General features: G+C 38.1%; 1 protein-coding gene across 6 annotated transcripts in view; it reads right to left on the bottom strand.

The window, feature by feature from the left end:
- TAFA5 (TAFA chemokine like family member 5) overlaps positions 1-26835 on the bottom strand; it is a 451127-nt gene that overhangs the window by 283164 nt on the left and 141128 nt on the right. The gene's annotated exons all lie outside the window — the stretch shown is intronic.

Here is a 26835-nt window from a genome sequence, read left to right as displayed (position 1 = left end):
AGCCAGGACGACCATTAAACCAAACAACTAAGTCTACAAATGACGAAGAAAAATAATATGTTTTTTGCATAGACTCATATTTAAATGTCAGTGACACCATGACTTTCCAAGTCCCATTATAAGTCTATCCTTCTTCAAAATGCTTTGGAAGTATCACTTCTCTGCATCTGGTTTTCTTCCCATATGTCTAAGATACCTGCAAGTACCAGTTTGGACATTTTGCTTCCTCCATTATGTCCAGAGAATGAGTCTATCAATGACAAGCCCTAAATATAAAACAGTGAGCAACCAAAATGTCCATCCTTTTGGGAAAGCAATTCTATTCAATTTGGTTCTTTACAGTAAAAATGGCGGGGTGGGGGTGGGGTGGGAGCAGATAATAAGATAATAATTAGATGGGAAAAGACAGGAAATAATTCCAAACCCATGCATTTAAAAAAAATATCTCAGCATAGTTCAATAATGAGCAGAAAATTACATATGTTAAATATGAGAAAGCATTGGCTTTAACATTGTTGATTCAGAGTTTTAAGGGTTAATTCAGCCCAAGTGTTAATACAGCCTCATCTACAAGAGATGAAACAGTGTATCAGCAAGGACATTTGATACAATTACAGTCTTTGGTACTTATCCACCTCAGTCTGTAACTCAGCCCGAGGCTAGTAGAAATAAATAATGCTTTAAATAGTAAATTGAAAATCACTAATTTTTAAAAGATAAGTTTCTCTCCATGTTATTACTCTTATGAATTATTAAAACTGCCATAACACACACTTTTGTTATATTATTGCTTACTATAGGTTTTTGCATTATAAATTCATCTTGAATAGTAAGACCTACCTGATAATTTTCTTATTATTTTATATCAGTTTTTCATTTTACCCATTAGATGCTAGCCAATTTCTGCAGGTAAAATTTTAAGGCAAACGAAAAGATACTCCTCAATTATAACTCATTTTCTTTGAGTGTATCAAAGTCATAATCCTTTGATACACAGAAACTCCTTACTCTGATTCAAGGTGACAGTGTACCTTCACAGTTCCACTAACTGTCATGATTCCAAACAGCTCCTGGTCTGCTCCGCAAGAAAACAGACCTAGGTGAGACTGCAGACTACAAGTTTCTGTATTCTCACTGGTATTTGATGTACTTATTAACAAGACACATGAGAGGCTACTCCTCACGTCAACTGGTGGAACTTAACTAATAAAAACAACATGTAAGAGAGCCAAGAATAGCCCTGTTTTCAGTAATAATTAAAGTTATTGATACTTCACCTTGATATCATTTTATCCAAATATGACATCTTTTCTTGCAGATAAATCCCAGTATTTCATGACAAGTATGACAGGTACATATATAACCCATCTAAAACCAATGCACATTTGTAGCGGTCTATTTTAAACACCAGAGCTTGTGCTTTGTTTATTGTAACATGCATGTTTGCATCAAAAAACAAGGTTACTGACACAAAATGTTTTTGAAACATACGAATTTGGCTTTTTTTACTCAAAATGAGCAGCATTAGTATCTACAAGTCAGTATGAAATCTTACTATTTTCACTTGCTTCAACATCTGCCTGGGCCCCAAGAAAAATACTCAGCTATGTTAAATAGCTCTCTAATAAAAGCAGGTTTTTCTCATTAACAGTCAATTTCTTCTCACTGACTTTGAGACAAAGTTCTAAGTAAAATGTCCTAATTATTAGAATTATGGAAAGATAACTTCCATTTATGAAAATTAAATAATTTAGTAACTTGTATATAGTTAATAGTTAATGAAGCATAATAAATATTACACTAATTACACTGTAAGTCCATAGAAGATAATATGCCAAAGCAATTCACAGCCATCATTTGCTACAAGGACAAGGCTAAATTTTCACAACAGTAGTCAACTCTCCAACCAGATATGAGGGATTAATTCTTAGTATTATTGTTATTGCTAGTGAGAGTTATTTTTTTTACAAAGTCTTATTTTTTTATAATACACAGCAATATTTTAGACACCCTCTAAATAGCTAGCAGTATGAAAGAAAAACTGGAAGACTAATAAAATTTATGAAAAAATCACATCAAAAGATCTGTTTATAGAAGATGAGGAACAAAATGAGTATTTTGCAGAAAACATGTATTAGACAGCCCTTAATTTTCCTTTAAGTCTTCTGAAGAAACTAAGCCACTGTCAACTGAAATAATACCATGTTTTCTCAGTGTTGGTCATTATTTTATATACAGCAGGAACCATCACATCTCTACCTACAAATTAGGTACTTCAGTGTGAACCCAAACACTAAAAGCTTTTCTTCCCCTTCTCTCCCTTCCTCAAAGCCAGTAAGAATCAAGTCTTTACTGTCAGCCTAGATTCACAGTGATGTTTTGCCACTTAAGGAAGCAGGTCCCTCATCTTTGCTTTCTGCCAAAGGACATCCTGCACCAGGTAGGAAACCAAATACTCATGCCAACTCCAAGACATTACGTTCCTGCCAGTGCAGAAACTGGATCTTTGTTCTATGTGAGCAGGCAGAAGCCATGTCATCCAAGAACCCACACCCTTCCTACTGGTAAAAGGACACCATGCACTCTGGCAGCATCACAGCAGCCCTTGCTGTCTCCAAAAGGACCAGCTGCAGCCCAGTCCCAGCAGCTGAGGAGGTGCAGATGCCAGCCTGCAAGTGACAGGTCTGCAGCGGCCCAAGAGCAACGAGTAGGAGCCGTCATGAATCAAAGGAAACAGACTCCAGCAGTGCTCAGAGTAATCAAAATGGGCAGTTCCTCGCCAGTGAAACATTACTGTTCATGGGGCTGAATTCATGAAAGCCTCACAATTTTAATAAAGTTGGCACATGCTTCAAGTCCTGATCTGGGACATGTCACTTCTCTTCTGACTCAGGTTATGAGACCGATAATGTAGCTCACATTAGTATACTAATCTTCCTCCATGTGCATGGTATCAATTTAGTCATACAATAATAGAAAGAATCAAATAGCCTTCTCTTTTGCTATAGATAATTACACATCAAGCAAAATGAATCTTTAAGAGGTATCCTTACATGGTAAGGTTTTCAGACTGTATGAAACTTAGGAAAAAAAATGCAAGAAAATGTTTTAGTAAGAAGACAATGACTAAAGAAAGACTTAGGAATATGCTTAATGTTTAAATATGTAAAAAAAAATGTGTATATAAATATAATATTTTATGCATTAGTGTTTGTGCCTATTTTATTAATTATGTTTTATATTATTTATTTATGTTTATATAATTTATCATAATGATAATTTATAGGTTCATACATATACGTGATTTTTCAGTGAATGTGTGTCTATTCCAAAAAAAAGCATCCTCTTTACAGAATTCTAACATCTTATTAGAAGTTTCTATTGCATATTTTTTTTACAAAAATAGTTATTGAAGTTTCCTTGTCTTCCCAAATGTTCTGTTTTTATAGTGTTATACTGGAAGATATCTTGTCAGGAATTATTATGCAAAATCTTCCTTTGAATCATCCAGTGGCAGAATGAGCATCATTCCTTTGGTAATCACTTCCACCAATTTACAAAGGAACCGTACTACAGCATCAAGTTAATAAAATAACAAAATCCATGCCAAATTAATTATGGCCACATCCTGAAAGATACATAACTACTTGCACACATACACATATATTGATACATATATTTATACAGACTAAATTATGTGTACTTCCTTCTAATACACCAAGTCAGTCAGGACTATATCTCTAAATACTTATAGAGAACTTTGCCTTAGATTGTACTCACTGTTTCTTAAACCATCCAGACAAGCAGAAAACTCAGGAATTTCCTTGATGTTCACTGAAATTTTTGTACAAGCTCTAGAATCCCCCTAAATCAAATGGGACTTTGGTCCAACAAATGTATTCTATTATTGCCTATGAGTACTAAAATTGTGCTTTAATTACATTCCATTGATGTCTACGACTCAAAAAGCCACTGCTGTGTCTGAGGGACAAGTTTTGTAGTCAGAACCCAAAGAATCTACTGAATTCAAGGAAGATTTTGAGCAGAATATTTGTGCTCTTGTTTTTTCCTTCTTTTCTCTCTGGGGGCAGGGGGAGAAGAATAAAATGGCTGAAACTGTTAAAATAAGTAAATCCTACACAAATGGTTTTCCTAATACTATGGCTGCCTTCATGCATGGTAGTCATTGGCTCATAGGAGCAGACTGTGAATCTGTGAATCTACACAGACTGACATATTTTCTTTAGCACTGAAAATCTGGTGGATGTAGCAGATCCATGATAGGATGTAGTCAGGAATTGTTTACCATCCCAGGCTCAGAGAATACAAGGTCTACACAAGGAAATACTTTTACTTGTCACATTCAAGAAAAACATCCAGTCATAACACAACTAGGGAGACAGCCAGAGTAGGCTGTGCTCCAGCTTATTTCCCTGGCATCTCCTTTACAGGAGTAGTAGCAGTGAAGGAGGAGTAGCATTGACTTACTGTATCTCTATGGCCACTAGAGAAGTTAAAATTGTAGGACAAGGCCTCAAGGACAAGAGTCCAAGTACTGATAGCCTGATGAATAGAGACTTGTTAGAATTTGTAGGGCACAAGCCCTGGGAGCAAAGGAACAAGCTAACTGCAGACCCCTGAGCCATCACAGCTGAGGAGGCAACCAGACGGACAGAGAAACAAGTAGCCAGATAAGGGAACGGATGGCGCCGATATGTGACTTTGTTAATCAAGAAAGCCGCATAGAAAGAAACTCCCTAATTTTGGAATAGAAATTATTGCTATGTCAAGATAAACTAATAAGTTCCTATTATTCTAACGGTGTGCCTTAAATATCAACCAATCGGTGTTTTTTTCGCTTAAGATTTAACCAATCAGTGTGTAATATGTAGAAGGTAGAAATGTATATAATTGTAAGAAAATCACTAATAAAGGGACATTTGCTTGCATCAAGCTGCGTCCCGTCTCTTCATTCGCCGCATAAAATAGGGGACTATCCTGCATTTATCATCTCTTCTGCATGGGAGATGGTCAAATGGGGACTTTCATTCTCACTACTAATCTCGTGATGAACTCACTGAAACGGACGGATTCCCCAAATGTCTTATATGACACACTCCAGTTTTCGTTAGCAGTGCAGAAATGAACACTTTGGAATGGAAAATGATAGCCATCTTATGCAGATTTGCATTGGTAACCTCCTGAGCTAGAAAATATGAATGCCACATTCCTGGCAGTGGACTATGAAGTCAGGCCGACTCTGCCAGAAAGGAAGAAAGGAAGTCAAGTAGCTAAAAAAAAAGTCTGGTTTCAAAATCATGAGCCTGAAAATGACTTGTTTAGTTCCTGCAGTCACTGGACCATGTCCAGAAGAAAATAGATAGCTGTTTACAGTAATGCAACAACTCTTGAAAGCCTTTCTAAGACTGTCTTCTTTCCTCTTGATCAAAACTCTTGTTATGGTCTGCCCCTTTCCATGAGGATACTTATTCTTTTAGTAATGCTGCCAACAGTTACAAGATGTTCCATTCTTGGCTCTACAGCAAATATATTCATTTATTAATCAAAGGGAACAGTCTCCTTGGCGCTCTGCTTTTCAGATCTACTGATATTTGAACCAAAAAGATAAGGAGGGGAAAAAAATTCATAGGAAGCTGTCAGAAGCCAGAAAGTAAGGGGCCATAAAAATGTTCAATAGGTTGCACTAATATTCTGAAAGTTTCCTGTTTGATGCATGTGGATATGGCTTCCTCAGACTGAATTCCCTTTGATCTCTAAAAAAAAAAAATGACTCAAAGAATATTACTTCTTCTGATGCAGAAATGTCAGGAGGAGTAGGAGACGGAGAAGGAGTAAAACTGACTCATCTTGAGAGTCAGATTCAGCAAACTCTAGATATATTATCCATCAAGAAAACTCTAATCAAAAATATGAACAATAGATTGTGTCACATGGGTGATGAACAAGGAATCTGAACTAGCTGGATGCAGGGTCACTAAAAGTACCAGTCTATTGTACTAAAAGAGGACATTTTCATGTGATTAGAGATGATGCAGTTATTATAGCTTTCCATCTCTTGTAGTTAGATGAGCAGGTAAGATTACAGTAGTTTCAATACAAGAAAAGCAGAAAAGGAAGCTATTGAAGATGATCATCTATATTCCCAAAGAAAGGAGGGAAACAAGCGGCGGGGCCGGGCGGGGGGGGTGAGGGGGATGGGCGGGGAGGAGCAGAGGGCAGGGGGAGCGGGGAGGAGGAATGCAGGAAGTTTACTAGTTAAAAAAAAAAACAAACAACCAACGTAAAAGATGAAGAAGAGGGAGAAAAAAGAAATACACTATTCTGACCACCTGCTGCTTTAGACTGAGACAAAACATCAATCACCAGCCAACAGCAACGCCTAAGAAAATTTCAATGTCTGTTGGCCATACCACACCACAACAGGACTCTGTCCCCTGTAACTGCTGCAGAGAGAATCAGAAGGATAATAATCACATTTAAAGTAATTACAAAAACAATGGTCTTGGAGATCTCTAATTACCAAACATTTGCTCAAGATCAGGGCACAGTCTATTTGCAAACTATATGATGCCCCATAGCTTCATATTCAATTAGAGCACACTACTACAACAGAAACACAACGGAGCTTTGAAAACCTACTGGGTCCTCTGACCAAGAACATTTGTGTAATATGGCCAACAGGTTGGAGGGAAGGGATGCCATTCAGAGGGACCTTGACAGGCTTGAGAGGTGGGTCCATGAGAACCTCAAGTAGGTTGGGGCAATCATAAGCTGGGCAGAAAATGGATTGAGAGCAGCACTGACTTAGGGGTGTTGGTCGACAAGAAAGTCAACATGGCCCAACAACGTGCACCTGCAGCCCAGAAAGCCAACTGTCTCTTGGGCTACATCAAAAAAGTGTGGCCAACACATTAAGGGAGGTGATTCTCTCCCTCTACTCTAATCTCATGAGACACCACCTGGAGTTCTGTCTTCAGATCTGTGGCACCCAACATAAGAAAAAATGGACATTTTACAGCAGGTCCAGATGAGGGCCATGAATATTATCAAAGGGCTGGAACACCTTCCCTATGTAGACAGTCTGAGAGAATTGGTGTTGTTCAGCCTGGAGAAGAGAAGGTTCAATGTGGACCTTATTGCAGCTTTTCAATAATTGAAAGGGGGTTATAATAAGGGTGGAGACTTTTTACAAGGGTATGTAGCGAGAGGACAAGGGGCAATGGCTTTAAACTGAAAGTGGATAGATCTAAATTAGGTATTAGGAATAACATCTTCACTGTGAGGCTGGTGAGGCACCGGAACAAGTTGCCCACATTAATTATGGATGCCCCATCCTCCGAAGTGTTTAAGGCCAGTTCAGATGGGGTTTTGATCAACCTGGCCTAGTGGAAGGTGTCCTAGTCCACTGCAAGGGGGTTGGAACTAGATGATCTTCAAGTTCCCTTTGAATCTAAATATATCTATTTTCCTATGATTCTGTGATATTACAAGAATACTTCGCTTTTCTGCGCCCAGGAGACGTGTTCATTGAAAGCAAGCTAAAAAGCAGCTAAACCAGGAAGAGGCTGGTGTACATGGGTTTTTTAAACCCAAGGGCACTGAGGGAGCTGGTAGAGGAGCTTGCCAATCCACTCTCCATAATTTATCCACAGTCCTGGCAAACTGGAGAGGTCCCAGAAGACTGGAGGCTAGCCAATGTGATGCCCACCTACAAAAAGGGCAGGAAGGAGGATCTGGGGAACTACAGGCCTGTCAGCCTGACCTCCAGGCCGGGGAAGGTTATGGAGCAGAACACCTTGAGTGCCATCATGTGGCATGTGCGGGACAACCGGGGGATCAGGCCCAGCCTGCATGGGGTTATGAAAGGCAGGTCCTGCTTGACAAACCTGATCTCCTTCTACAACCAGGTGACCCACCTAGCGGATGAGGGAAAGGCTGTGTTGTCTTCCTGGACCTTAGTGTAAGCCCTTGGCACCATCTCCCATAGCATTCTTCTGGAGAAACTGGCTGCTCATGGCTGAGCAGCTGAGGGAAATGGGCTCATGTAGTCTGGAGCAGAGGAGACTTGGGGGAGGTCTTAGTGCTCTCTACCTGATCAGGAGGCTGTAGGCAGGTGGGGGTAGGCCTCTTCTCCAAGATAACTTGCGACAGGACAAAAGGAAACAGCCTCAACTTATGCCAGGGGAGGTTTAGATTGGATAGTAAGAAAAGTATTTTCACTGAAAGGGCGGTGAAGCATTGGTCAGGTTGCCCAGGGAAGTGATGGAATCACACTTAGCAGCATGGCTTAGCGGTGGACTTGGCAGTCCAGGTTTCAGTCGGACATGATGATCTCAAAGGCCTTTTCCAACCTAAACGATCCTACGATTCTAGGAGGCATTATTCCCTATGTGTCTCTGATTCCAAATTGTTTACAGCACTCCTCATGAAGAAATAAAGCAAAGATAGTACATATATAAAAAAGAAACAGAAGAGAAAAAAAAAATAATGGATAAGAAACAGAAGCTTCTAATAACAGCAGGAAAAAAAGTTTGTATTTGAATATTTAAAGATATCTTTATTGTATCTCACAAACAAGTATCTTTTCCTTCTAATCTTCACACTAAGTTTGCCTCCTAAAACTAATTATGCATGTGATCAAATTCAAACAAAGTAGTTTAATTACCTCTTTTGGCACTAATTTATAGCCTCTAGATTCTTCCTAATTAAGAACCCTAAGCACTGTTTCAATCTTCTCCATCATACCTCTATCACCTGGTGTGATTCATACCTGCTAATTCCCTTCAGACACTAATGCTATATATCAGAAAGACATTTCCTAGGATAAAAGTGAACTTTTAAACTATGTAAGAGTTAAATGGAAGAGGTTTATATGCCAAAATTTTATCCTTAAACAAAGCATCACTATTCCTGTATTATATACATAGTCAATGCTCTGAAAAAGTCTGCAATTCAACTTCAAAATATTTTCGACTTCTCAAACATGGTGGCTTAAAACAACTGTTTTTCATTGATTTGCTATTTTTTCACTGAAACACCATTTTCTATTGCTGAAATCCTTACAATGGTATTCTCCTGTGTATTTGTGTGTGTGTGTGTGTGTGTGTGTGCAATGAAGCATTTTTAAATCTTATATGCCTTTTTTTTACAAGGCAATGCTTTAAATTCAATGCAATATACAGTCCTTTTTCATAAGGAGCCTGAAACAGATGAAGGGGTTCTTTACAGCAGCTGGGATATGTTTAATGTACCTAGTGTGAATTGCTATTCTTATCAAGGAAAAGCATAGAAATTTCACCTGAATGAAGTATGCTGGAATAGGCCAAAATTAACAGAAATTTTTTCTTACTTTTGCCAGTCTTGATTTTAAACAAATACAAATTTTGTAAGTCTAGGTATTTTTTAAAGCCACAGCAATTAAAATGCAAAATGTAAAGCTTTAAATGTTAATAAACACAGTAAATCTAGATTTGATAAATGGAAGGAAGACTGTGTTTGTTTCATTAGAACTAAAAGGTCTTCTACTGGCAATACTCTATTGTGTTACAATTTCTTATAGGAAAATATTTTTATCATTCATAAATGATCCAAAATAAAACCCTAGATCTTCACATGTGCTGCTACAGGACTTCTATAACAATCATTCAGAACAAGCTGAAATAAGAGATACCAACATTTAAATAAATGTTATTACACTTGGTAGAACTTTACTTTTCTCATTTTAAAAAAAAATTTACATAATTCTACACTACCACATGTGGGTGGAGTAGGAGTTCAAAACAAATGAGTCAATATTTTTCTTCAGGAAAAATACCATTAGCAGAGCATTCATGAGTAATCATATAATCACAGGCAACTGTCCCAGACCCATAATATATGACGACAGGCACGCTTTAAAGAAATAGCTCAGACAGAGAGAAAGCTCTCAGTATGGAAAAGCCAAGATGTTATTCCAAAAACAATGAATAAAAACTTGACAAATTTCCTGCAACCAATTATAACACAGTCCCCTCAGCTGTAAAATGAGATTATTAACATTCCTGCTCTGCCAATCCTTAAATCTTTTCCCTAGTCATACTTGAAGTTCTTCAGTGCAAGAACTTTCCTCTTACCCTTTTAACTAGAGTCTGCCACACTGGGTTCTGTTATATTCTGCTGAAGAACAGGAAAGGCAACTAAAAACACAAAGTCCCATTTTATTATGTTGTAAGGGTTAACGCTTTAGAATTGCTTAAGTTAAATGACCAAAACTGCTGTTTATTTTTCACCATCTCTTGGATGTAGACATTTATGCATAACATACATAAAAAAAGGCAGGAAAGACTAGTTTAAATATATTATTTCATTCTGTAAAAAATTAGAAAAATCTAATCTACTATAAAATTTCCAGCTTGCTTTTTGCATGAAAGATTTGGAGAACATCTTTCTGTCAAACTTACTTAGAATATTTTGCAGTAAATTAGCAGAAAGCATGCATAACTGCAACCAGAACAATCACTGAATGGAATTCAATATAAATTTAGAAATGACTGCATTTCTTTCAGTGATGATACTTTACTACCACCTTTTAAACGACAAAGCCTTTGTGCCATGGCGTGGCAAAATGGAAACACTCTAAAATGGTAAAACAGTCTGGATATGAGCAGTCAAGTAACAGCTTATTCCTACATATTTCCTACACAATAGAAACAGTGGGCCCTTCTAAAGTCTTATTTCTCTGTCATCCTTTCCCTTGTAGACTTATCCCTCCCTTTAGACCTCTGCAGCCCTGTGACCCCCTAAACACCATATTGCTCTGTGGAGGAATTATAGAGGAATGAAGGCAGGTTAATTATCATTGGTAATATACAGCTGTGGGCTGGCTTCAGGGGTGGTGGGTTAGCTGATGTGGATAAGGTGCAGTTGTGGCTGGTTCCTGCTGAGTAGTTAAATAGCTCTAAGGGGTATGGAAGAGGAGTATGGGATGAAGAGAGTCCTAGAAGAAGCAGAAGGGAGACACACTCATGAGTCTCCATGTCCTTCAGAGAGATTACTATTGACTTCAATGTGTCTTTCTGGATATGGGTAATCAGATAAAAGTACTTGTAACTTGTGCCTAATGCAAACCAGCAAATGTGATTTTTGGTATTCATAGAATCGTAGGATCGTTTAGGTTGGAAAAGGCCTTTGAGATCATCATGTCCGACTGAAACCTGGACTGCCAAGTCCACCGCTAAGCCATGCTGCTAAGTGTGATTCCATCACTTCCCTGGGCAACCTGACCAATGCTTCACCGCCCTTTCAGTGAAAATACTTTTCTTACTATCCAATCTAAACCTCCCCTGGCATAAGTTGAGGCTGTTTCCTTTTGTCCTGTCGCAAGTTATCTTGGAGAAGAGGCCTACCCCCACCTGCCTACAGCCTCCTGATCAGGTAGAGAGCACTAAGACCTCCCCCAAGTCTCCTCTGCTCCAGACTACATGAGCCCATTTCCCTCAGCTGCTCAGCCATGAGCAGCCAGTTTCTCCAGAAGAATGCTATGGGAGATGGTGCCAAGGGCTTACACTAAGGTCCAGGAAGACAACACAGCCTTTCCCTCATCCGCTAGGTGGGTCACCTGGTTGTAGAAGGAGATCAGGTTTGTCAAGCAGGACCTGCCTTTCATAACCCCATGCAGGCTGGGCCTGATCCCCCGGTTGTCCCGCACATGCCACATGATGGCACTCAAGGTGTTCTGCTCCATAACCTTCCCCGGCCTGGAGGTCAGGCTGACAGGCCTGTAGTTCCCCAGATCCTCCTTCCTGCCCTTTTTGTAGGTGGGCATCACATTGGCTAGCCTCCAGTCTTCTGGGACCTCTCCAGTTTGCCAGGACTGGTGATGAATGTTCTTAGTAGTTCCTAGTAGTGTGTCCTGGTTTTGACTGGGACAGTTAAATGTCTTCCTAGTAGGTGGCACAGTGCTGTGTGTCTGATTTAGTATGAGACTAATGTTGATAACACACTGATGTTTTAGTTGTTCCTCAGTAGTGCTTACTCTAAATCAATGACTTTTCAAGTTTCCCATGCTATGCCAATGGGCAAGTGCACAAAGTCAGTAGGGGGCAGAGCCAGGACAGCTGACCAGAGCTAGCCAAAGGGATATTCAGACCATAAAACGTCATGCTTAGTATATAAGCTGGACAAAGTTGGCTGGGAGCTGCTGATCACTGCTTGGGGACTAGCTGGGCATTGGTCAGTAGTTGGTGAGCAATTGTATTGTGCATTTTCTTGGGTTTGGGTTTTTTTAGTTTTTTCTCCTTCAATTTTTTTCCTCTCTCTCCCTCTCCTCTTCATTACAGTTGTTGTTTTTGTTGTTATTATTATTATTTTATTTCAACCATTAAACTTTTTTTATCTCATTCCACATGTTTTACCTTCTTACGGTTCTCCTCCACATCCCACTGGGCGGGGAGGGGCAGGGAGTGAGCAAGCAACTATGTGGTACTTAGTTGTGGCTGGGGTTAAACCAGGACATAGTGTCACAGGCTCTGCCCTGAGCTGAGCGCCCCGCGCTCAGGGCTGGCCTGGCCTGCTTTCAGCACCTGCCTTAGGGCCACCTGTCTATTCCCCCCCTTGCCTGGACATGCCTCCATGGAAGGGTCTGGCAAACACAGTTTCTTAGTTGCTGTTTAAGAAACAAGAGCCCATGGAGGGAGCTGAGCCTGGGGAGGGGGTCACCTCACCCCTCAACTGGGAGCAGCCAGAAGGCAGCAGCATAGGGAGCACACTGAAATAACAAGCAGTAGGCTCCACTGCTGAGGAGGAAGGAGTTCAACAAACATTGAAATCTTCCCAGCAAAGATAAGCATCCTGCAGTCTCCCCATTATCCCTCCTACCACCCCTCTGCCTCGGGAGAACTGACAGCATTGACCCAGAGGGGGGCTGGAAAGGTGAGCACAGCACCTGAGAAAAAGGAAGAAATTAGCAACTTCTCCTGTATAACAAGTTTAAGAGTAATTTTATTTAGAAGAATTTTCTGTATTAATTCAGACCTGTTTTTCTGAACCTGCTTGCTGTCCTCTGATTAGATTGCTAAGATTTTAAATACACCAGTAGTAAATTCTTGGGTCCATGTATGGTATGTTACCTTTTGCCAATAATATTTTGAGTGTAACATGTCATATAGTTATTTTTGGTACAACAGGAAAAAATATCAGATTAAATAATTACCATTTATAATTAACATAGGAAATACTTATGGAAAAAAAAAAAACACAAAACCAACCAAAGAAACCCCAACCCTCTGGGTTAAGCTTTATCACAAGATACTGCTTAGACGAAAATAAAAAGGAAAGCCAAAGTTAGAATCACATCAGCAGTAGTAACAAACTTTTACAAGGCTATGCAAGCAGTGCAAAATGTAACAAAATTATTTTGGAAATCTTTAAATGAATCTATGCTCTCAGCAAAGCGTTAATTTACTGTGAGCACAGAAGTACTTTTAATTTAATCTTGAGGGAGCAATGTTCTGTATTTGACAGTGAGAAAGAAGAAATGGCCAAAAATCCTCAGATTTCTGGCAAAATTAACCAAACCTCACATTCATAAGAAATTACTGTAGCCATGCCCCTAAGACCATATCTATTGTGCAGAATTTACTGTACTGCATTGACCACAACTGTATGGAACTACCATATGTATTAATTCTAATTTAGAACATATAAATCAAAAGTGACAGAAAGACCCGTGTATGTTTTATTGGTCTGTATACACTGAAGATGTGAGTACACATAAATAATAAAGAACTAGCTTTGCTGTTAGACACTCAATTCTTGAATCATACTATAAAATTAAAGGAATACTGTGGATGAAAATGTGAAATTACACGTTTGCATAAGAGTAATGTGCAGTATGACACTAACAGGAAAACAATTGAGTTGTCAATTCCAGTAGGTCATAGTTAATTTAGCAAAAAGGTGTTTTTGTCATTCAGCGGAGTATACTAACTTTCCCTCCGTTCTGCTTTTTAGTAACTTTAAATATTAATCTCTGGACTAGCTAATTTAACTACTTGTCTGTCACTGAAGTAGTTATAAAAGTTTCTATCACAATAGTTTTATTTTCATGCTGTCTAAGTTATGTACTGTATTTGTTTGAATGAATGAAGATAACTATTTAATATGTATAAACTTTGGAATGTAAGCATTAAGATTTCTATTAACTAAAAGCACTAATCAATAGGAAAACACACAGTGATGAATAGCCTCTATGTGTCCCACCTACTCACAGGTACAAATTCTTCAAACTCTCATCAGAACCAGTCCCTGGGCAACCTCTATATTTATGCAATGATTGATATGTTTCATATGAACACTGAAGGATCGGGGACCGAAGCTGATTTCAGTCTTTTCAAAGGATGATTGAATTGCTAGTCTGAGATCTAGTGACCCTTATACAGGCTTCTTCAGTTTCAAAAATGCCTGATTCCCTGGTTCCACTGGGGTTCAGCTTTGGCAGATGTAAGAGGTGCCTTTAGGGGTTTAGTCACTCCTTCACAGGCTGAGAAGTGTGAATAGCAAGTTGCTCTATGCTAGTGTGCAGAAAGACAGAAACCCTTCCTCTAGAAGCTACCTGAAGGTCTGCTCATATACCTTAGATAAGTACTCCAGTGCAGGCATTAAAAAAAAAAAAAAGATAGGTGCTTGACAGCCTACACCTAGTATTCTCTTTTGGTCACCTCTGCTGAGGCTTGATAAATTTATACAGCATCTTAGTCACTTTTATCACGGACCCTATAGAAATCCCAGTAAATCTAGCTTGCATAAACTATCTGACACCTTCTCTGTAGATGCTAAAGTGACTAAAGGGGGTCTTGTCCTTCATCCTTCTGATTCACTTTCTTGCTGTTCCCAGATTTTCTTCAATTTGCCAAAACATATCTGATATTCAGGTTAGGATTAAATTTATCAGTTAAGCTGACCAAATTCAGGTTTGTATTTTAAAACAGTTTCATAAAAATAGACAGCTACATGTCAACACTTGAGATGTCTTACTCTGTGAGCAGAATGGAAACCCCTACAGAAGAATAGTAAGAGTAAAGCTAAGAGCAAAATGTCCATAAATGAGAACACCAAACACAATGCCTGAAGTCTTTATTCGCTTTCGAGCTGTGAATGAGAAGGAGTACCAGGAGTTCAGCTGAGATACTCTTCCCCAGATCCTGACTTGGTGTCAGACTCCCCTTCCTATCTAGTGCACCTAACTCTGCACATCTCACCTAAATCATTCCACTTCCACAGAAGTAAAGGAACTTTTCACTTCTACAGACATTAATTACTGATAGAAAAGAAGGATGAAAGAGGTCTCCAAATACTTTGTTTCAACATAACTTTTACAACTGCTTTTTTCCCTCTTGAATCTTGCTCTATAAATAACTCCAGTTACTACACAGAAATGCCCGTAGCAGATGTCCAAAACTTGCAGGTTTCAGTTTTGGAGAAAGATTTCAAAATGGCAAAGAAAAACTAACAACAAAATGAAGGCAATAATTTCACTCCTGTGCACGTTGGCAAAGATAGGTGGTATAGCATGTCAGCACTCGATCCACATATCTTCAAACTTGAGAAGATGCACTGGTAAAAGTTCATATAAATCTCCTTTCTGATAATTATAATGGAAGCACTAGAATATTTCTTTATTGAACCTAAACACTCAAGCCCCTAGAAACTACAATTCCCATTAAAAAATAGGACCTAATACCAGTCTCAAATTAAATTTTTGTTATTTTGTTACTCAAATTAAGTAAAAAGTTGACAAATTTCTACAAAAATAAATTTGCTACTTCTTGTGTCCTTTGTGAAATGCATTTTGGCAAAAAAAAAAGAGCAAAAACAGTAGGAAAACAAACCTGGAAAATCCTTCCAGGCTTTCTTAGATCCTTGGCATAAGCAGTAGACAAAATTTACTGTTGTGAAACTTCAATGGTATCTTATTATTGCCTCCCACTGCTATACATATTTACTTGTCTATTTTTTTCTGAGCAAGGTGGGAAATACAAACATCTATTTTCATATGAAAAGACTCATGATATACAATTTTTCTTTTTATGTCTATGCAATGAACTAAAGACTTCTAAAAGGGAAATTTAACATGGAGAGAGAGAATGCCTTCTAATAAAAAAAATACTGCTTTGTTTTAGAACACCAAAGGCCTTCAAGAAGTTTTCCATGATGGCCCAGTTAATTTCTCTACTTCTTACTAACCAAACAAAGAAATTAATGTAAAGGGTTTGCTATTTTTCATAGCATCTTTCCAGCCATTTTCGTTTGCTTTCCTAAATTCCACTTCTTTCAATAAAATCTCAAGACAATTAATTTTCCAGTCTCAAATTGGGAACAGAACCTTCTAGTTATATCAGCTGCTTCTGAAACAGTTATTATGCTGCATAAAATGATATGTGAAAATTAAAAATTAAATCATATCTTTAAACAGGGAATCCTGAACTTCTTATGGAGCACTTCCTAAAACTTTCAGTATTGTCTCTATTTTCTAATTTTTTTTATTTTTTTTTGTGATTTCTTTTTGTAATATGAACTGCCCTCATACAAGCAATATAAAAAAATAACTCTTTTACGTGCATGTCAAACTGTGTGTTAGCAAAGCATAGATATAATAAGCTATTGAATATTCTTACAAGCCCTCAGGAATGTATTCTGACTTTAGAAATACATGTTTTATTTGGACAATGTAATGTCTATGCAATTAAGATAAATTAGATAATTGTGTGCTTATAACATATCACATCAAAACTTTAATTGTAGATATCACATAGCACAATAACAAGTTCCTACTCCAAATGGAGCACACTAACAGATATATCAGAACGTTCCCAAAAACTCTGTAGTAGTTCAGTCATGTGAACAGAAATACTGCAGCTCTTTATTGGTTTCACACTGTGAAAGCCACTAACTTTCAATTTTGTGATGTTATTCAACACAACTTGATCAGCTATTTTATGCCACTGTGCGTAACAACAACAAGAGATAAAAGACAAGTAATAAAATAAGAATTTGTTAAAGTCAACTGCCTTGTCCTATTATAGAGATGATAGGCTGAGAAGAAAAGGCAGTAAGTTAGATTCAGAATTGTCAGGCTCTATTAAGAGAAAGTCATTTTGCTCTGATTATGCCAATGAGAGCAAAAGAAAGAAAGAATTAGAGAAGACAGCATGTTTTCGAGTACTTTAAAAAATACATAGTTATATAAAGAAAAAGAGTCAAAGAATAAATGTTACATCTAAATGATAGTCTCTACGGAAACCTTACTCTTTTATCAAACAAAAATTCACTTTCTTAATTCATTCACTTTTAGCTCCTTTGGTGCGACCCTAAGGATATGTTCCATGCTACTGACACACGCTTTGCTTTCTTTTTACTAATATATACTAATTTCTGGTATTTCAGATACAAATTTATGTCTTTTTAGCAAAGAAAAAAAAAGTTAGAATAATCCCATGGCATAATCTATATGAGTTTTCCATGTTTTGAACTTCCTGCTATTGATTAGTATTTTTTAATATTTAAAATATAACTATTATATATATATATAATTTTAAATATAATATTTTTTTCAATTCTGTATTGGCTTTAGATATGCACTAAAATAAAATATATATGAAATATAATTACCAACTCCTTTGACTGCATTTTTGCAAATCTTAAAAAAACATCTGGAAAACACACAGGGCACTCTATTTTGGTCTTGTTTTTCAATTCATAAACTACCCCAACATTCAACTGGCAAAAAAATTTTAGCAAGACTCTGGTGTTTTATTTAAAACTGTTTAATACCAGTCTTCACCACTAAAACACTGTAGAGACACATTAAGTAACTTATGATTTAAAATCACAGAATCACAGAATTATTTAGGTTGGAAAAGACCTTTAAGATCATGGAGTCCAAACTGTTAACCCAGCACTGCCAAGTCCGCCACTGAACCACGTCCCTAAGCATCACATCTACAAGTATTTCAAATATCTCCAGGGATGGTGAGTAAACCCCTTCCCTGGGCAGCCTGTTAAAGCACTTGACAACTCTTTCGGGGAAGAAGTTTTTCCCAATATCCAACTTAAACCTCCCCTGGTGCAACTTGAGGACACTTCATGTTGTCCTATCACTTGTTACTTAGGGGAACAGACCAACAGGCACCTTGATGCAGCCTCCTTTCAGGGAGTTGCAGAGAGCAATAAGGTCTATCCTGAACCTCCTTTTCTCCAGACTAAACAACCCCAGTTCCCTCAACCACTCTTCATAACACTTGTGCTCGAGATGTCTCACCAGCCGAGAGTTACCCCAGACATTTACAGAAAGCAGCTTTCATAAAACAGCTTTACAGCTGAAATGTTCATTTTTTTCACAAAGAAAAAGAAACGTTCATCGTAACATCATACAAGACATAAGCAAAAGAAAATTTCTAATACCTAGGCTAAATTAACATCATCTCAGAGTTGTCAGAAAATTTGTATTAAAAACATGTAATGTTACAAAAGTAAATTTATATCTATCAAACCTACTCATAAATGCACTCAAACTAGCAAAATTTTATCAAAATTAACTTCCTGTATTTGTCTTTCATGTGGAAATACGTTACATAAATATATTAGTAAAGGTAGTATTTTATTGAGCAGTTTAAAAACTGTAACGCCACCACACCTTAGTTTGTGCTGTAGGCAGATTATCCCCAAAATTCAAAAGGAAGCTGAAAAAACCCCAAACCCCAATCTTGTTAAACCTAAAACAGAGTACAGAAATCACAGATCAGATACAAAAATCTTATGTAGAATCCAGGCTATTTCCCTGTCATCTTACAGTTCAAATGAAAATAAAGTATCAATCATCTCTTCATGTTTTTTTAGGAACTTATTAAATAACAACTTGGCATCCTGCTCATTGTTTTAATGTTAGACAAATCTTTGTAGAACTGCAACTTCTTTCAATTTGTCCAGGCACATACCATACTTAAGAAGATCATTTCAAATTTCTGTAAAAGAATTCATACATCTCATTCAATAACATCCATTGATTGCTGTGTGTTCATAAGCCATGCTGTATCTTTGTCTCAGCAGAATCTAATAATTTTCAGTAATGCATTATCAGCAAAAAAAATAATAAAAAAGGTATGTCTCCAGATGCCTTACAAGGAAAATTATGAAAAATGAGCCTCTAAAAAAAATTCAATATTCCTAAATGATATAGACAAACTGACAGAAGCTAAGTTTGCCAATGTTAATTTGACCTTCTGTTTCCCTTAGGAATTTATATGCCTTTCAAAGAGAAGCAAACATAGCCGCTTGGGCTACTCAAAAGGGTCATGTATTTATGTTATGACAGGCATTGATTACACTCTTTTGATAAGTCAGCTAATGAATAGCAGTAAAAACTAGCTTGCAGTGGAAGTCTGCCAAGATTCTGTTGAGAAAACCACATCCAGATATATCAAAAACTCTTTACAGATTAATGAAAAGCAAAAAGAAAATATTGGCAATATATTAATTATGCTTCAAAACTATATTTTCCAATTAAGTGGGAACAAAAGCACTTTGCTTCACCACATATTTTCATTTTAGTTTTAAAAGTAACTCCCTGTTTGAAAGGGAAATGGGAGTTAGTAGAATGCCCTTAAGGAAAAAAAAATACCATTTTGGAATCTTATATTCAGAAGCTAGACTGATTATTCAAAACTTCTATGTGCTATTACAATAGCACAAACACAACAAGTACATGCCATCTAACAGAGAGGTGTTCCTCTGTTTACGATCTTAATTATCCCAGTGATACCATGGCATCCCAAAATAAATGGAAATAAACTATGAGAAGACAATTACGTATTAACACTAATCCAAGAAGAAATAAAGGTGACATTCACTGCGGCTAAAGTGTAATCCCAAATTCAGTATGAAGAAAAAACATTTCTCTGATTTGCTTCTGGAAACAAAGGTCCCAAGCACAATATGTCATTTCAAGCTCTGGAACCTTTTATGCCTTTTTCTAGTATAGACTCTAATTCCAGTAGAGACAAGATACATCTCTAGAGAACATACACACACACACACAAAAAAAAAAAAAAAAACCCCAACAAAAAAACCCCGCAAACACAAAAAAACCCACAAACAAACAAAAAAAACACCCACAACACCAAAACAACAAAAAGAAAACCACAACCAAAATCCTGCACGGATGCAGCTTCTTGACAGATACACAGTGCACCAACTAATTTTACATCATTAGAGACCAAGGTATTTCCTCGGGTACATTCAAAAACGTGAACATCTACAAATGCAGGCATCACGTGCACCCTGATACACACTTCGTAATTCAGTAAAGGTATTTTTAGTGATTCCCATGTAACCCCATGTAACTCCATGAAAATGTAACACAGTTTGAAAGCACTGGCTGCCTCAAAACTATTAAGTATTCCTTTGTAAAGCAGACTGTATTATACATGAATCATGGTATCCTTTAACTCTTGAGGGCCACAGAAATAAAACTTCTGTGGCAGAGCTTTTTATATTAATCTCAAACAATGGCATAATCTTCTTGCTCTTCTTTAACTTCATCCTTATGCATTAATATCCATTTCACTTCTTTGTTCAGCCCTACACTTCATACATACTTAGCTCTATGTCCTGCAATATTCTCCAGGAGCCCAGCACATGCCACCATCACAACATGCAGAAGCTGCCTAATAAAAAGACAACTAGGAGTACTTCACCAGGTCACAGAAACCATTACTAAAGGGAGAACACTGAGGAAGATTGCAATTAGAGTAACAGCAGCGTTCATCTAACGTGCAGCTGGGAATACTCCAGCACTTGCAGTGAACACAGGCAGCCAAGCACTGAAGGGACCTTCACAGTCTCCATGTACACGTCCTGCCTGGGCCACAGTGATTTTGATTTCTCCTCTTACTGCTGACAGTACACCTTCACAAGCTCAAGTATCCAAAGCCTATGGGACAGGGAAAGCACCCAAACAGGGAATGAAGAAGCTCATTATACTGGCAGTAGCTAAACTAGTCAAAGCAGAAGCAGTGGGAAAGGAGTGGAAGCATTTGCTTGGAAGGTCCTCGGAAAAAATCACTGTGGTTGACTGTAATAAAAGGGTAGGTATCTTCTCAGGGCAGGGTGGGCTGAACAGTTTTTTTCAAAGCAAACCCTCAACTATCAGAGGCTCTGTCTCTGGGTGCCCAGTAAGAGCTGAGGATGTGGCTCAAGGCCTTGTGAACACTGTAATTCATCAGAATTTATCAGGTAAACAACATCAGCAAAGCAGGTAGGTATCCTCACATGATATATGTTCAAAATTCATCTATGTCTCTGGAGAAAAAAAATACCAGAATCCTGGAACATACAAACCTCAGACAGGTAGAAGACATTGTCAGGGATCACCAAGGTTGGGGAGTAGACATAGGATTATCAAGGCTGTGTCTGCAATGCCTCCTCCAGCATGATTCCTGAGACACCAACCAGGGGAAAGGTATCATGTAGAGGATGAGCTGTAATGACAACGATAACCATGTAGACTCACCGCAGAACTGCTGTGCTACAGGCCCGCATGAGCCTGGTTATGGCTATTTTCCAGAGCACAATTCCTTTCTGCTTCTGGGCTCCGATTCAGAACCAGAAACAAATATGCAACCTCCCTCCTGTCAAGGGCAATTCATCACAAAAAGACACAAAGGTTATCTTGCACATTTGAAGATTATCAGTCAGTAGGTGGTTATTTCATGCCTGATCCCATAGGGTTTACTGGCAATATGGCCAACCCATAATACAAAGTTTAGCCTCTTGAGAGATCAGCATGACCCATGAGATAAATTGGGCAGAAAGCAGCACAGACAGATACCTAGTGGACCTGATTTCTGCTCCACCTCTTGCCCTTTTCTTTCATTGTTAATACCAGTTTGGTTTATACTAAGGTTGTAATAGTCAATAGGATGCTGAGTTGCAGCAGTAACCAGATCTGAGAGCTGTATGAGGGTTGTACCGAGTACAGGTGGATCAAGAAGAGCACACCTGAGAAAGGCTTATACTAAGTCTTGCAGGACTGGTGACATCTCTGAAAGCATCAGTCTGACTTCCAGTAAAGGAATAGCTGAACCATTCCACAGAGCCTATGAATCTGAATGACGAACAAACACTCCAGCGTGAGGCACTACGACTAGCATCACAGTCTTTTAGGCTATATTTCTAAGTAAGCAAAACAAGCACAGCCACAAATTCTAGGTGAACCTCTAACTGCACATGCATTCCCCATGCTCCAGCGTTCCTTATGCTTTCTTTCCTAGAGGTGCATCCATCTGATACCATTAATTTCTCTCCTCACAAGCCAAAGCAGAAAAGCGAAAGTATCAACAGGTCAGCATTCTATTATTAGCTCCAGGTAGACCTCCCATGGACAACTCACTTGCATATATTGTACTTCAAGCTCTCAAAAGTGTTATAATAAAGAAAAAAAAAAAACATACACCAGCCTCAAAACCTATTGTGAGAATTAGTTCATTCATTATAAAGTATTCTGAATTCTTCAAAAGAGAATTGCCGCAGGAAGATATTGCTATGAAACCTTAACAGTCTACACAGGACAAATGTTGACAAAGGACAGAGAAGATTATGGCCTTCAAGTAAATCATTTTTATTTTATATCTAGGCATTTTTATGGACCTTATCACTGTAAGGTCTGAACAACTCACAAATACTAATTAACTGTGCCTGTTCAATTATTCTCCCTGCTTACACAAGGGAAACCCTAGACCCAGTCCAATCTAAGTTCTCCTTTAACAACAGATGAGTTGGAAGGAAGGACAAAGCACAGTATGTAATGTTGATACTCACTGACCTAATACATTCTTTCAAAAAGGCTGCGTGAAACAGAGCAACCTCTAAGTTATCTGAACTCATACACAAGGTCTCATGGTGCCATACGTGAAACATTTATAAGCCTCTCAGCGGTGGGTCCAAATGTTCTATACTGTGTGCATAACCAATAAGGCTTAAACTTGTAAAACAAGCAATGTTAATATATTCAAGGCCCATTCCCTTAAACCCAAGACAGTTTCTTGAAACATTTGTAATAAAAAAATCATGGATTTAAAAAACCAAAAACCCCCACCACAATATTGTAGTTATAAATCTATCAAATAAAGTTATTTCTTTATAATAGCAAGATGGTAACAAACTGCCTGATTTTTCTTGTACGCATTTCGCTGAAACAACAAAGTAAGCACTGGTGCAATCATTCTGTTTCACTTAAGCTGCTGGAAAAAAAGTCTGTAAATTAATATATGAAAATTGTTGGGTGGATTACAACAATTCTTAAAGTCCTCACCCCTTTTGTTGCAGTATTGGGAGGGGGATGGGACACGGGGGGAACAGGGACGACAACAGAGAGATTTAGCTATCTGAAAAATGGAGATTTTCTATCTATAGAAGGAGCTGTATTACTCAGGGGAAAAATAAATGGTATTTACTCAGCCAGCCAACATGCATCTTAGATTATTTGAAATTGATCACAGATTATTTGAAGAAGGTATCAAGTCTCACCTATTTTTGGTTCTGTTTTGGTTTGGTTTTGCAGCATTTGAAAGCCTAAGTCTCTTTCCCCTTTTCTACAGTGAGGGACAAACACATTATGTTAGTGTAGTGCCAAACTGCAGCTAACATTTCAACTAGGAGTAGGAATTCGTGATGAAATACCAGATATGCTCATTTTCTTTTTAAACACAGGATATATGGGCTGGTTTTCACCTGTCTCTTTGAACATAGATGCTTCCTTTTCTCTGCTTTTTCTGACTTATATATTCAAGGCAATAATAGTTTAACTGATCTGTCCATGCCTTGCCTTTGTCTTCTTTTTAGAATGATATGTCTGCCTATTTTTCCAGGGAGCCTTTGGTGACAGTAATATTGTTCCTATCAATCTGCACACCATAACTAATGTAAAACATCATAATCATATGAAATAATGTCAGGGAAAGATAGCTATATATATCACGTTTGGAATTCAGTACTTATGAGGCCACAAAGAGAAATATAAGGTTACTGATTGGATTTTTCTAGATATATTTTCAGCTTCAATGCAACACAAAAGTTAAACAGAAGCAGGGTTTCTAGGTGCCAGATACAGCTCAGCTAAGCACAGTAGCAGGAACTGAGGGATTGATGCATGTCCTTGCAATACAGAAGAGCTTTGAAGTCTTTTTTTTGTATGAGATGACACAACAGTGAGAATTCAATACTACTTTTGCTAAAGCTCTGAGAAGCAGAGGACCTCTTCTTCCCCTCCCATCTTCCTCACAAGCCTATATCCATACATAAAAAAAGGTCCTTCTTCATGAAACAAAAATACCAGCATGCTGGATGCTACTGTGTAGCCTTCACACATGCAAATCCCTACTTTGAGCCACATAAACTGGTACCCACATCTCAACGAAGTTAAAGCAGTATTTTTACCAAGTTGAATACTCGAGCTTTGAGGTGGGACTGTGTGCAGTCCTGAAGACACACTCTCCAAGCAGAGCTATTCCTAAGACAGAGTTACTGGTGTGCTGCAGGGCGGGATACGCAGCCCAAACAAGAAGCTTCTCCATACAGACACATAAGCATGGCAAATGGTAAACCGATCATTTTTCTGCATTGTTCTGGCTATTTTCAGCTGAAAGCTGAATAGGACACTGTCCCTATACCACACTACAGTGCAGAAAGGTGGCTGCTGCTCCCATGTGTCCACCAGAGACTTTTTCCTGCAATGGATATCCAACAGAAGAGAAGATTGAGCAATTACTAAGTTTTGGACAAAAGTCTGTTTCTTCTCCTTGGTATTGGCAATATTACAGTTATTTGTGATATTACTCCCCCCCCCCCCCCCTTTTTTTTTCCATTATATAAAATATTCCATTCCAAATTAAAAAACTCTTTTCTCCAAATGGGCCATTTACCTAAAAAACTGTCTTTACATTCCATTAAACTCAAACAGGTGCAAATCAAGTTATCTGCTGGTTTAATTTCATTAGTGAGCATTTTCATCTGGATTTTTTTTTTCTGGAAATTAGTTTGTTAAACAATTTAAAAACAACAGGGCTCCCTCAGTTCTTAGACTGAATACCAATGGTAAAATAAGAAGGTGAAAACTTTGGCAATGCTCCATTCCAACAACTTCTAATCTTATTTCCATCTAATGAAAAGATAACTACCATTTAATGTGTATACAGTGAAGTTGCCTGTGAGGTCTAGTTTAAAAAGATAATGACAAACTCTGCCTCACTCTCTCCAATTGGTGGCATTAAATGCAATTAGTATTCTAAGCCAACATGAACCAATTAGATTTTGCTGACGGATAGTATCAGTATCTTCTATATACTTTGTGACATTGAATATCCTTGTTTACAGTATCTGTCAAGGCAAAGGTAACTAAAAGAAGGCTGACAAGCTTTGTATTTTCATGACAGCACACAAGGACAGATCCTGTTATACTTCATGTGCATGTTCACAGCTGGCACACTGTCAAGGGGCACTGTAATATGAATTAAGGTCAGCATATGAATCACTGTGTCAGTGTGTGCACAGCTGGACTCTTAAAAAACAGATGCAAAGGCTCAAGTCTTCCTACCATTATACTCACAGATAACCAAATCTACCAGGCCATATTTAAAAAAATAATCAACATGGAAAAAAACCCCACAAACAACAAAGTGCCTTTCTTTGCGTGATACTGTCCTCTATGAATACATTTTTTTGAAACAAAACCAGGTACCATTCTCAGATTATTCAGTTTCATAGCTATCTATAGAAAGATCATTCCTCATGTGCGTCATCCTTCCCATGTAATATGGAAGAACCTGAGCTGCCAGCAATTATTTCAGATTTTCTAGGCAATTTATGGTGTCTTTGTTTACATCTTAGCAGCTGCCTTACCAGCCTGAGTCCCTGGCAGGAGAGGCATAGAAGCCATGGGGAGTGGACCTCTGTGGTCTAGAGCAGTAATCAAGGTCCTTATCCCCTGTGTGGAAAACCCTGGATACCTGGGTTCACTGGGACCGAAGTCAGCTTTTCTATGACAGTTAAATGAAGGAGGATAATATCAGTTTAATATCCTGGACTCAGGATATTTTTACTGTTTACCATCAAATAAAAGGAATCCTTCCAGGGTTCCTCCAGCAACAAAGCAGATGTACTTGGGCTTTTTTCCACCTGCTGATGTTTTGCTGCAAACTATTGGCATGGCAGCATCAATGCCGCAGAGACCCTCAGTAGCCCTTCGCTCTGGCTGCCTGCTTTACTGGGAGCAGTGCAGCAGCTTGAGCCAGCCCACTCTGAACACATGCTTGCTGGTGCAGGGACCGGGCAGGAACAGGCAGGGAAAAAATGGCAAAATGGAGCTGCCAAACTGAAGACTCATCAGGCAGTTCAGATTAAATTAACCCTTATCTCCAAAGGGCAGCCTTTCCTTCTTTCTGCTCGATGAGCAGTGTCAATATGCCAGCTATATTCCAGACTTACTTAAAGCCTAGCCCTATATAGACTAAATACATTGAGTGTTTGGTAATATTTATTTAAAAACATGTCATTTGTGTTAATATCACTTTCTTCTGACTGGAATTAGTTTACACTACATTGAAAACTTTGTTCTATTGACCCAGAAGCAGAGTAAATTGAGGAAATTAATGACATGTTGAAATAAATTACTTTTTTCCCCTCTATTAAGCAAGTTGAATTTAGGAAAAAAAAAAATCCAAAACTCCAGATGTACAACACAAACTGTGAGGCATGCCCTTCTTAACAGTAACAGATAAAATAACT

This window comes from Falco biarmicus, chromosome 5 (genome assembly GCF_023638135.1).
Source record: "Falco biarmicus isolate bFalBia1 chromosome 5, bFalBia1.pri, whole genome shotgun sequence".
Classification (NCBI taxonomy): domain Eukaryota; kingdom Metazoa; phylum Chordata; class Aves; order Falconiformes; family Falconidae; genus Falco; species Falco biarmicus.
This window is presented reverse-complemented; position numbering and strand designations above follow the sequence as displayed.